This window comes from Dasypus novemcinctus, chromosome 3 (genome assembly GCF_030445035.2).
Source record: "Dasypus novemcinctus isolate mDasNov1 chromosome 3, mDasNov1.1.hap2, whole genome shotgun sequence".
NCBI lineage: Eukaryota > Metazoa > Chordata > Mammalia > Cingulata > Dasypodidae > Dasypus > Dasypus novemcinctus.
The window spans coordinates 138,132,929-138,141,544 of NC_080675.1; the positions used below are offsets into that span (position 1 = coordinate 138,132,929).

General features: G+C 44.1%; 1 pseudogene; it reads left to right on the forward strand.

The window, feature by feature from the left end:
• Positions 1–6,853, forward strand: LOC101435659 (ATP-dependent RNA helicase DDX18 pseudogene; annotated as a pseudogene).
• Positions 6,854–8,616: the final 1,763 nt, after the last annotated feature.

The window sequence follows — 8,616 nt, forward strand, 5'->3', positions numbered from 1 at the left end:
ATGGGAAGAGGCTGTGTCAACTGCAGGGTCGATGGCATGGGGCAGCGTCCTCCCAGCCGCATGGAGACCGGGCGTGATAGTCCTCAGTCTCCAAGCAAAGGGTGGCTGCAGGCAGAAGGAGCCCGGGTTTGGGGAGCTTCAGGTGAGGGAAAACAGACCTTACAGATTCCCTGAAAGTTTGTGGAAAGTAGGCTCCAGCCACAGCTTCTCCTGTGATCAGGGTTTTCCCTGGAGAAAGGTCTTTGTGGGTTGTGTTTTCACCATTAAGTTGATTTTCTGGCACCAGATGGTGAAAGATAAAGACAGAAAGAGAGGAAGGAAGGGAAGGGAAAGAAGAAAGAATAAAACCAGTTCACACTGGATGGGCTGGGCCAGGGGAGGCAGGTGTGATAGCATAGCGGGGCCAGTCTGGAGCCAGAGCCCTGGAACCAGAAGCCTCAGTGCAGAGGCAACCAGGAGGAGCCCAGAGCGGGGAAATGGCTTGGCCCAGGGGCGCTGCTGGCATTGGCAATGAGCCTCTGGGTGGGTGGGGCCACGGATAAACTCGTTTAGTGAACGGCTTCCTTCCTGCTTCCTCCCTTCATCAAGTCCAGCCCCTTTTTAGGAATAGGCAGTCCCAAAAGCAAGGGGCATAGAGGAAGAGAGCACCAGTTTTGGAACCAGAGAGAAATGAATTAAATTCCAGTTGTATGATCTTTAGAAATTCACAGAACCTCTCCAGGCCGCAGTTCTTGACCTGTAAAATGGAAATAATAATTTTAAAAAAGTGTGCAAGTTGTCTTGCACAGTGTCTTGGCACATGCTAGGTAACAGGCATTACCAAGTTTTCATGGAGAATTAGTGGAGGAGGCAGAGCTAGAGCCCAGGTCTCTAGACTCCACTCCCCAGCCTGCTGTTTTGATTTTCTTCTTGGTAGCAGGGTGCGGCCGGTGCCCTAACCCTTGGCAGGCTGAATTCACAGGAGAACGCCAGGCACATCCTCCCTCCCCTAGGATTCCAGTTGCCAAGGCTGACTCTTACTGAGATCTAAGGACAGCGTGTTCACTCTTCCCTCGGGCCAGGACAGCTCTCTGCAAGCAGGGGCAGGCTCCCTGGGATCAGCATTCCCGCCAGGCGCTAGGAAAGCTGTGGGGAATACGCCAACAGAAGCCTGGCAGGGTGCTGTGCCCAAGAACGCCGCACCCAAGGGACTGAGCTCTCAGCAGCTTGGAGTCAGCAGGGAAGAGCGGTCCTCCTCAGAGAGCTGCTCCTGTGGGGCTACAGCGCCCCCCCCTCCAGCAGACCTGAGGGCCTGAAGTCCCAGGAAAGGACACTTGAAAGGGCATTGGGTGGGGGGTGCTAGCTACCGCTCATGAGGGTCATCCGGGAAGTTTCACTTTTCCTCACTCCTTTCTGTAACTAATTTTTTTCATCTCTAAATGCCATCCCACAGGAAGGTACTTATTTCCTTACTTCATTTGCCTGACCAGACACGAGCTACTTGTGGGCAGGGACAAGGCCTTCTTCGGTACACTGCCCCCCTCCCTTCCCCTGGCCTCCCAGCACCTGGCACAGAGCCAGGAGGTAGTGGTGTTCAGTAAGTGGGTGTTGAGTCGATAGGGAAGGGATTGAATTGACTTCTTTGGGGGCTCTCGAAGGAACTGATGAGTTCACAAGACCTAAATGAGCAAGGAGAGGCTGCAAGGTATTTGAGCTGTTCAGTCGAAACCTCCACCCATCTACCAGTGTAGAGTTCAGTACTTTAAAGAAAAAGCAACGTTGATGCAATTGCTAAACTGGGGAAAACGTACTGTTAAATATTTATTTTGTTTCTCATTATAAAAATAGTGCCTGCTCATTGGAAAATACATACATGTATGAAAAAAGAAACTTTTGTCATAAGCCCATTATATACATGTGTGTATACATGCATGTATTTTTTGTTGGAGCATAACATATATACAATGCCATTGTTAATAATTCATCATGTAGACTGGGCAGTCACTAATTAAATACAGACATGCTTTTTAAAAAAATGTATATTTGAACATAGTCCTCAATCTGAAGGGAGTTCTCTCTCAGCTATCATAAGACTCTGAGTGACTTGCCTCCTGAGGCAAAAAACAGGAGGAAGGGAGGTTTCTGCAATTAGGAATCCAGGCTCCTTCAGGATGCTCAGCTCAGACTCATCCTGACTGTTAGCAGCTCAGTGGTTTGTGGCTGGGGGCAGAGAAGAACAAAGGACATCCAGACACACGCAGGGAAGTGATGTCCCTGAGGGGGTGGGGTGGGGAGGGAGTGCCGAGCTATCTAACAGCCAGACATGGCTAGCAGGTCATGCCTGTGCCTCCATTTGCCACTTCTCACCCTGTGCAGACATAGCTAGTTGATCTCAGCACTCTTTACAACTGACTTTCTCAACACAGCACTGTGGCCAGCCACTACCAATTATTGAACTTGCCATCTGAGTCGCTAGACTCTCTCAATTTATTGCCTCTTTCTGTCCTGATGATACACCCTTATTAAGATAGTGTCCCCATTTTATGAAGAAGAAGCAGGGACTCAGAGAACTTAAGCCACTTCCCTCAAAGCACTCAGTGGTAGTGGAAGAACCAAGATCAAATCTAGTCTGTTAGACTCCAAAGCTCAGTTCCACCTCTTCCTTAAACCTGGAGACCTTGAGAGGGACAATGTCCATTACGGGACCTCCCTGGGAGCTCTGTGGCTCTTTGGAGGAGTCCCTGGCTTTGATTCCCTTAGCACTCAGTTAACACCAGGATATGGTCCTGTGGAATCAGGTGTCCTTAAGTCATGCTCATCAAAACCAGGCTGGCAAGGAGTCTGTCCCTCCTTCCCCTCGAGCTAGAGGGCAGGGTGCAGATTATAGCACACACCAGCCATCTGCCCTTCCCCATCCCTAAACGGTCACAGACAAGCTGCGGGACCAGAGGGCAGAGCAAGCCCCAGTGCTGCCATGTCCTTGCCATGATCTCTTCTCTGGCCTGGGGACAACCAGGCAGAGGGAGTAGGGAGCTTGGCTCTTGGGAATTTTCCAGTGAGATTAGGATGGAAATGCCTCCACTTTGGAGGAAATTCCCTAGAAATAGTTCAATTAAACCACTCTCTGAGACCCATGACCATCCTGGGATTTGACTGGCTGTGTGTGAGACAGAGAGGTCAGACTCTGGCCCATGCCTTGGAACCTCCTGGGAAAGGAAATACTGTTAACCTATATCAGTCATTTTCACTCTAGAGTAAATGAGATTCCTCCAATCATTCTTTCAAAGGCTAAAGAGAGAGCTTAAGCCCCCAGGCCTTAGGGTGAGTAAGTACTAAACTGGGAGGCTAAAACGGAAGGTAGTTTCAAACCCAGATTCTTCCCCTTGCTAGTTGAATGATTTGGGGCTATTAATCCAACCTCTGGGTCTCAGTTTCTTTATCCCTAAACAGGAGGAGTAATAATCCCAAGGTTGTTGAGACCGCTAATTGAGGCACTTGAGTGAAGGCACTTGTCATACAATAGGTACTCGGTCCTTATGCCTTCCTTCCCCCCTTCCTTCTTTCTTCCCTCCCTCCCTTCCTTCTTTTCTTCTTTCCTCACAGGTCCTCAGTCCCCATTGCCAGAGGAAAGCTGCCCATATCACAGCTGCTCTGGAGCAAGGCCTGGAGAACAGTGCAGTGTACTGGGAACCCCAGGCAGAGTTCTGAGTGGACTGGCTAATCCTGAAACTGGGCCCTGGAACAGGGTTCCAAGTGGATGATTTGGGGCTGGTCTTGACCACACTTGCTAAAGAGCTGTTTTTGGGTAGACATGCTCTGAACACCTGGAGCTGACCTGAACATTGATAACATCATCAGAGTCATCCTAGCCAAGCTAGGTTTGAACTTGAGGTCGGTGCTCGAAGGGGCTGTGTGTGAGGAAAGAGCTCTTAATGGGGTTATGCTCTGGGATGGAGACACAGGACTATAATCTGCACCCTGCCCTCTAGCTCGAAGAATATCACCTACCCAGGAAGAGACAGAAGAGATCTCCATCTGGCATTGGGACCAAATATGAGAAGTTCAAATAGTAATGCAAACTTGCCCCTCCACCTTACAGATCAATAGATGTGACTGCACAAAACTTTAAACTATACCGAAAAAAAAGCACCATAAGCAAAACTAAAAAGGCAAATAAGAAATTGGCAATGCTATTTGCAGGGCATATAACAGATAAGAAGATAATATCCCTTTTACTGAGAAAATTTTTCAAACCAATTAGAAGATGAATCTCCCAATAGATAATAGACAAAGTATGAATGGGCAATTCTCAAAAGAAGTATGAACATGCAGAACTAGACACAAAACACTGGAATAAACTTTATAAACAGGAATAAACTTTATAAGAAGAATTGGGCAATTTGTTTCACTTTGACCTAGCAATTCCACTGGGGAATTTATCTTAGGAAGCAATTGAAAAAACGAAGCCAAGATAGATAAGGATAAACACAGCAGTGCTAGTTATAATAGTGAAAAATTGGAGGCACACTAAATATTCAATAGAGTATGATAAATAACATATTATTGAACATCCAAGAAATGAAGTGTTATTAAAAATTATGTCAGGGAAGAGTATCTGCGGACATTGGGAACATGTACAATAAATTATTGAAGAAAGAAAAGACAAAATGTTATAATAGTATGAGTTTGTTTTTAAAGAAAATATGTGTATATTGAAAAATAAAGAATACATTCTAAAATATTGTTAAATTAGTCACAGTTTCTGTTGCTTTCAACCAAGGAACACTGAATGTTTCACCATCAATCCAGGAAGGAAGAGGGAAGAAAAAGAGGAGAAGGAAACTTCTAGGCAGCTGAGGCATGCACACATGGCCCGGAAGGAACTAAACACATACCCTGCTCCTGCAAGGAGAGGAACCCTGTTGCTACACTGCATTGAAGGCCTACTCCTGCACAAGATGATCAAGAAGCAGGGACCTCACATGTGAGCCTATTAGAAACCCAAAATTGAGATGCATCTGAAGAAACTGTGGAAGTTGGAAATTTTCTAAATTCCCTAAAACAGTCTATGGATATGCACTTGTCAGAAGCCCAAAATGGATACATGTCTAACGAAACAGTGAAAAATGATATAGTTTAAAAATCCCCAAAGACATATACTGTCTTAACCAATGGAGAAGGAGCAACAATCACACCAGTTCAAAATCAAAGCAGAAAAAGAGCAAAATGGTAGAAAATGCTGAGTCTGTTGCAAAAAAAGCAAAAATTGCAGATAATGAGAAGATGGAAGAATGGGTGCTGGTGCTCCTGAAGAAACAGAAAATAGGGTGAAGAAGTCAGATGATGAAGATGACAATGAAGCGCCCAGCTTGCCCCTGGGACTGGCAGTAGCTTTTGAGGATACTTTCTTCACATCCCTAGCTAATCTGGTCAATGAAAACACCCTGAAGGAGATAAAAGAAACAGGGTTTAGGAACATGACTGAAATTCAACATAAAAGTATCAAGCCACTTCTGGAAGGCAGAGATCTTCCAGCAGCTGCAAAAATGGGCAATGGCAAAACCCTGGCACATCTCATCCCTGCTGTTGAATTCATTTTTAAGTTAAAATCCATGCCCAGGAATGGAACAGAATTCCTTATTCTTTGATCTACTAGGGAACTGGCCATGCAGTCTTCTGGTGTGCCCAACAAGCTAATGACTTACCATGTCCACATTTATGGGTTGATAATGGGCAGTAGTAACAGATCTGCTGAAGTATGAAAACTTGCAAATGGGACCACATCATTGTAGCCACACCAGGTTGGCTCCTGGACCATGTGCAGAATACCCCAGGGTTTATGTAAAAAAACCTACAGTGTCTGGTTATTGACGAGGCTGATCGTATCTTGGATGTTGGGTTAAAGTGGAATTAAAACAAATTATTAAACTTCTGCCAACATGCAGGTAGACCATGCTCTTTTCTGCCACCCAAACTTGAAAAGTTAAAGACCTGGCAAGAATTTCTCTGAAAAAGGAGCCATCGTATGTTTGTGATGATGATGATAAAACTAATGGAGCAGTGGATGGTCAAGCAGGAATACGTTGTTTGTCCCTCTGAAAAGAGGTTCCTTCTGCTCTTTATATCCCTCAAGAAGAACTGAAAGAAGAAAATAATGGTATCTTTTCATCCTATAAGTCCATGAAATACCACTCTGAATTGCTTAACTACATTGATTTGCATGTCTTGGCCATTCATGGAAGGCAGAAAAAAATAAGCCAACAACCATGTTCTTTCAGTTCTGCAACGCAGATTCAGGGATGCTCTTGCCTACAGACATGACCGCCTGAGAGCTGGCTATTCCTGAAGTCGACTGGATTGTTCGGTATGACCTACCAGATGACCCGAAGGAATATATTCATCGTGTAGGTGGAACAGCCAGAGGTCTAAATGGAAAAGGACATGCCTTGCTTATTTTGCACCCAGAAGAACTGGGTTCCCTTTGTTACTTGAAGCAGTCCAAGGTTCCATTAAGTGAATTTGTGTTTTCCTAGTCCAAAATTCCTGACATTCAGACTCAGCTTGAGAAACTGATTGAAAAGAACTACTTCCTTCATAAGTCAGCCCCAGAAGCATATACGTCATACATTTGAGCATATGATTGCCATTCCCTGAAACAAATCTATAATGTTAACTTAAATTTGTCTCAGGTTGCTCTGTCACTCGGTTACAAGGTGCCTCCTTTGGTTGATCTCCTTTGGTTGATCTGAATGTGAAGAGCAACAACGGCAAACTTAAAATTTGGCTACCAGAAAGCCAAGAAAATTGAGAAGTCCAAAAAAACTTCAAAAACATTAGCAAGAAATCATCTGACAGTGGGCAGTTCTCTCACTGAAGACACATCTTCCTTTCATCCTGAATAACTTTGTCCTGAAATGGATTTTTTTCCCTTGCTCTAACAAAGGAACTTATTTCTATGATTTGGACTGATCTAATAAGAGTACTTGGGTAGCAAGCATTGAGCACTCTTTATTTCCAGCAAATCTTTTTTTAAAATTTTTGATTATAAAGCAGTTCAATTTTTCTTAGTTGCCCACGGACAAAGCTAGGGCTATTTTGATCTCTGCTGTGATGATACAATATTTAATATAAAATGTTTCAACCCCAAATTTATGTCATTGTTGTTAATAGAATGCTTTCTGTACCTTTCTTTCTTTGTGCCTGAAAAATGTTATGGCAAAGATGGCAGTACTAACTCGCTGTAAAATGCAGGGGAGAGCATGTACTGGAGAGATCATGGTGAGGCAGAAAATAGTCTTGGTTTATTTTTTGGTTTTGATTGTTTCTTAGATTTTCACAGCAGTTCTTGATCGTTCTTGGAAATGCTGCAGTATAAAAAGCCAGGGCTTTGGGAAATACCTTAGAAACATTTAAGGTCAAGGTGGTTCAATTTTTATATACTGCTTGCTAGTTGAATAAAGTACTCCTCGCAAGCTTAACATTTGGGGAGAAAATCTGGGCTTTTTGAGTCTCCTTTACACCAATATGGGTGTAATCTGCTGTTCGATATTTGGTAATTTTACAAAGACCCTTTTTTAAATCAAAGAATGGGAAGCTCCTCATTTAAATTGATTTCAAGGTAGTTTGCATTTTGGTACTTCCTTTTGACTTTGCAGAGTATATAAACAGCAAGATCACATATCAATACACTCATAGCAAGGCCATCAAATAGCCATTGCTCAGCAAACGTTCATGCTAATGTCTTTGTGAGAAAAATAGCCTCTTCCAGAATCCATGAACCAAAAATAGATTGGCAGTGAAAGCTGAAAACGAAGGAAGGTCTGAGAAAACCAACAAAGCCAGTGGTTTAGTCAGGTGGGGTTTTTTGTAGGAGTGCTTGGTTCTTAGTGTGTTTTATGTAGTATGGTAGCTCTTTTCGTAGGGATTCAAAACCTAAGTTGCTAACGCCATTTTGCTCTTGTACCAGTTAACCTTCATGAGTCCCATGAAATACAGAGGGCAGTCTTAGAAGTAGCATTCCAACAGGAAAAGAAAGGAACCGGTTTCTGCAACTGGTCTTGACCATGGCCACCAGGCCGGCCCTGTCCTCCTGGGGGGCAGACCCTGGCTGCTGGGCTCCTCACTCCTGGCATTTAATAGCTTTCCCTCCTGGAGCTTGTTTTGGTTGTTTCAGAAATAATCATGTTTTTAAAAGTACACAAAAGCAAAAGGAGGAATATTTAATCACGGAACAGAACTAAATGCTGTTGATATTTGGGTGTCTAACTGTCCCCCTCCTTTTTTTAACCAAAAATGATGTTATCCTCTACCCATTACTTTGTAATAACCAGCATGTTTCATAACATGTTTATTTTCCCATGTCATTAAACAATTACAAAAATAAATAAAGAGGAGAGGGAGAGGACAAGGGGAGAGGAAAGGAAGAAAGTAAGCCAGGCTCCAGTGAGGCGTCCTTGTACACCCACTGGGCTAGGCACCGTCAGTGTGTTCTCTCATTTCATCCTACGGGCCTGTTGAGGTAGGTGTTATCAGGCCCATTCTACCTGCAGGGGAAAGTCAGGCTTAAAGAACCTTGTCCAGAGTCACATACTGAGGTGGCAACAGACTTGGTTAGACCCACATTTGTCTCATCACAAA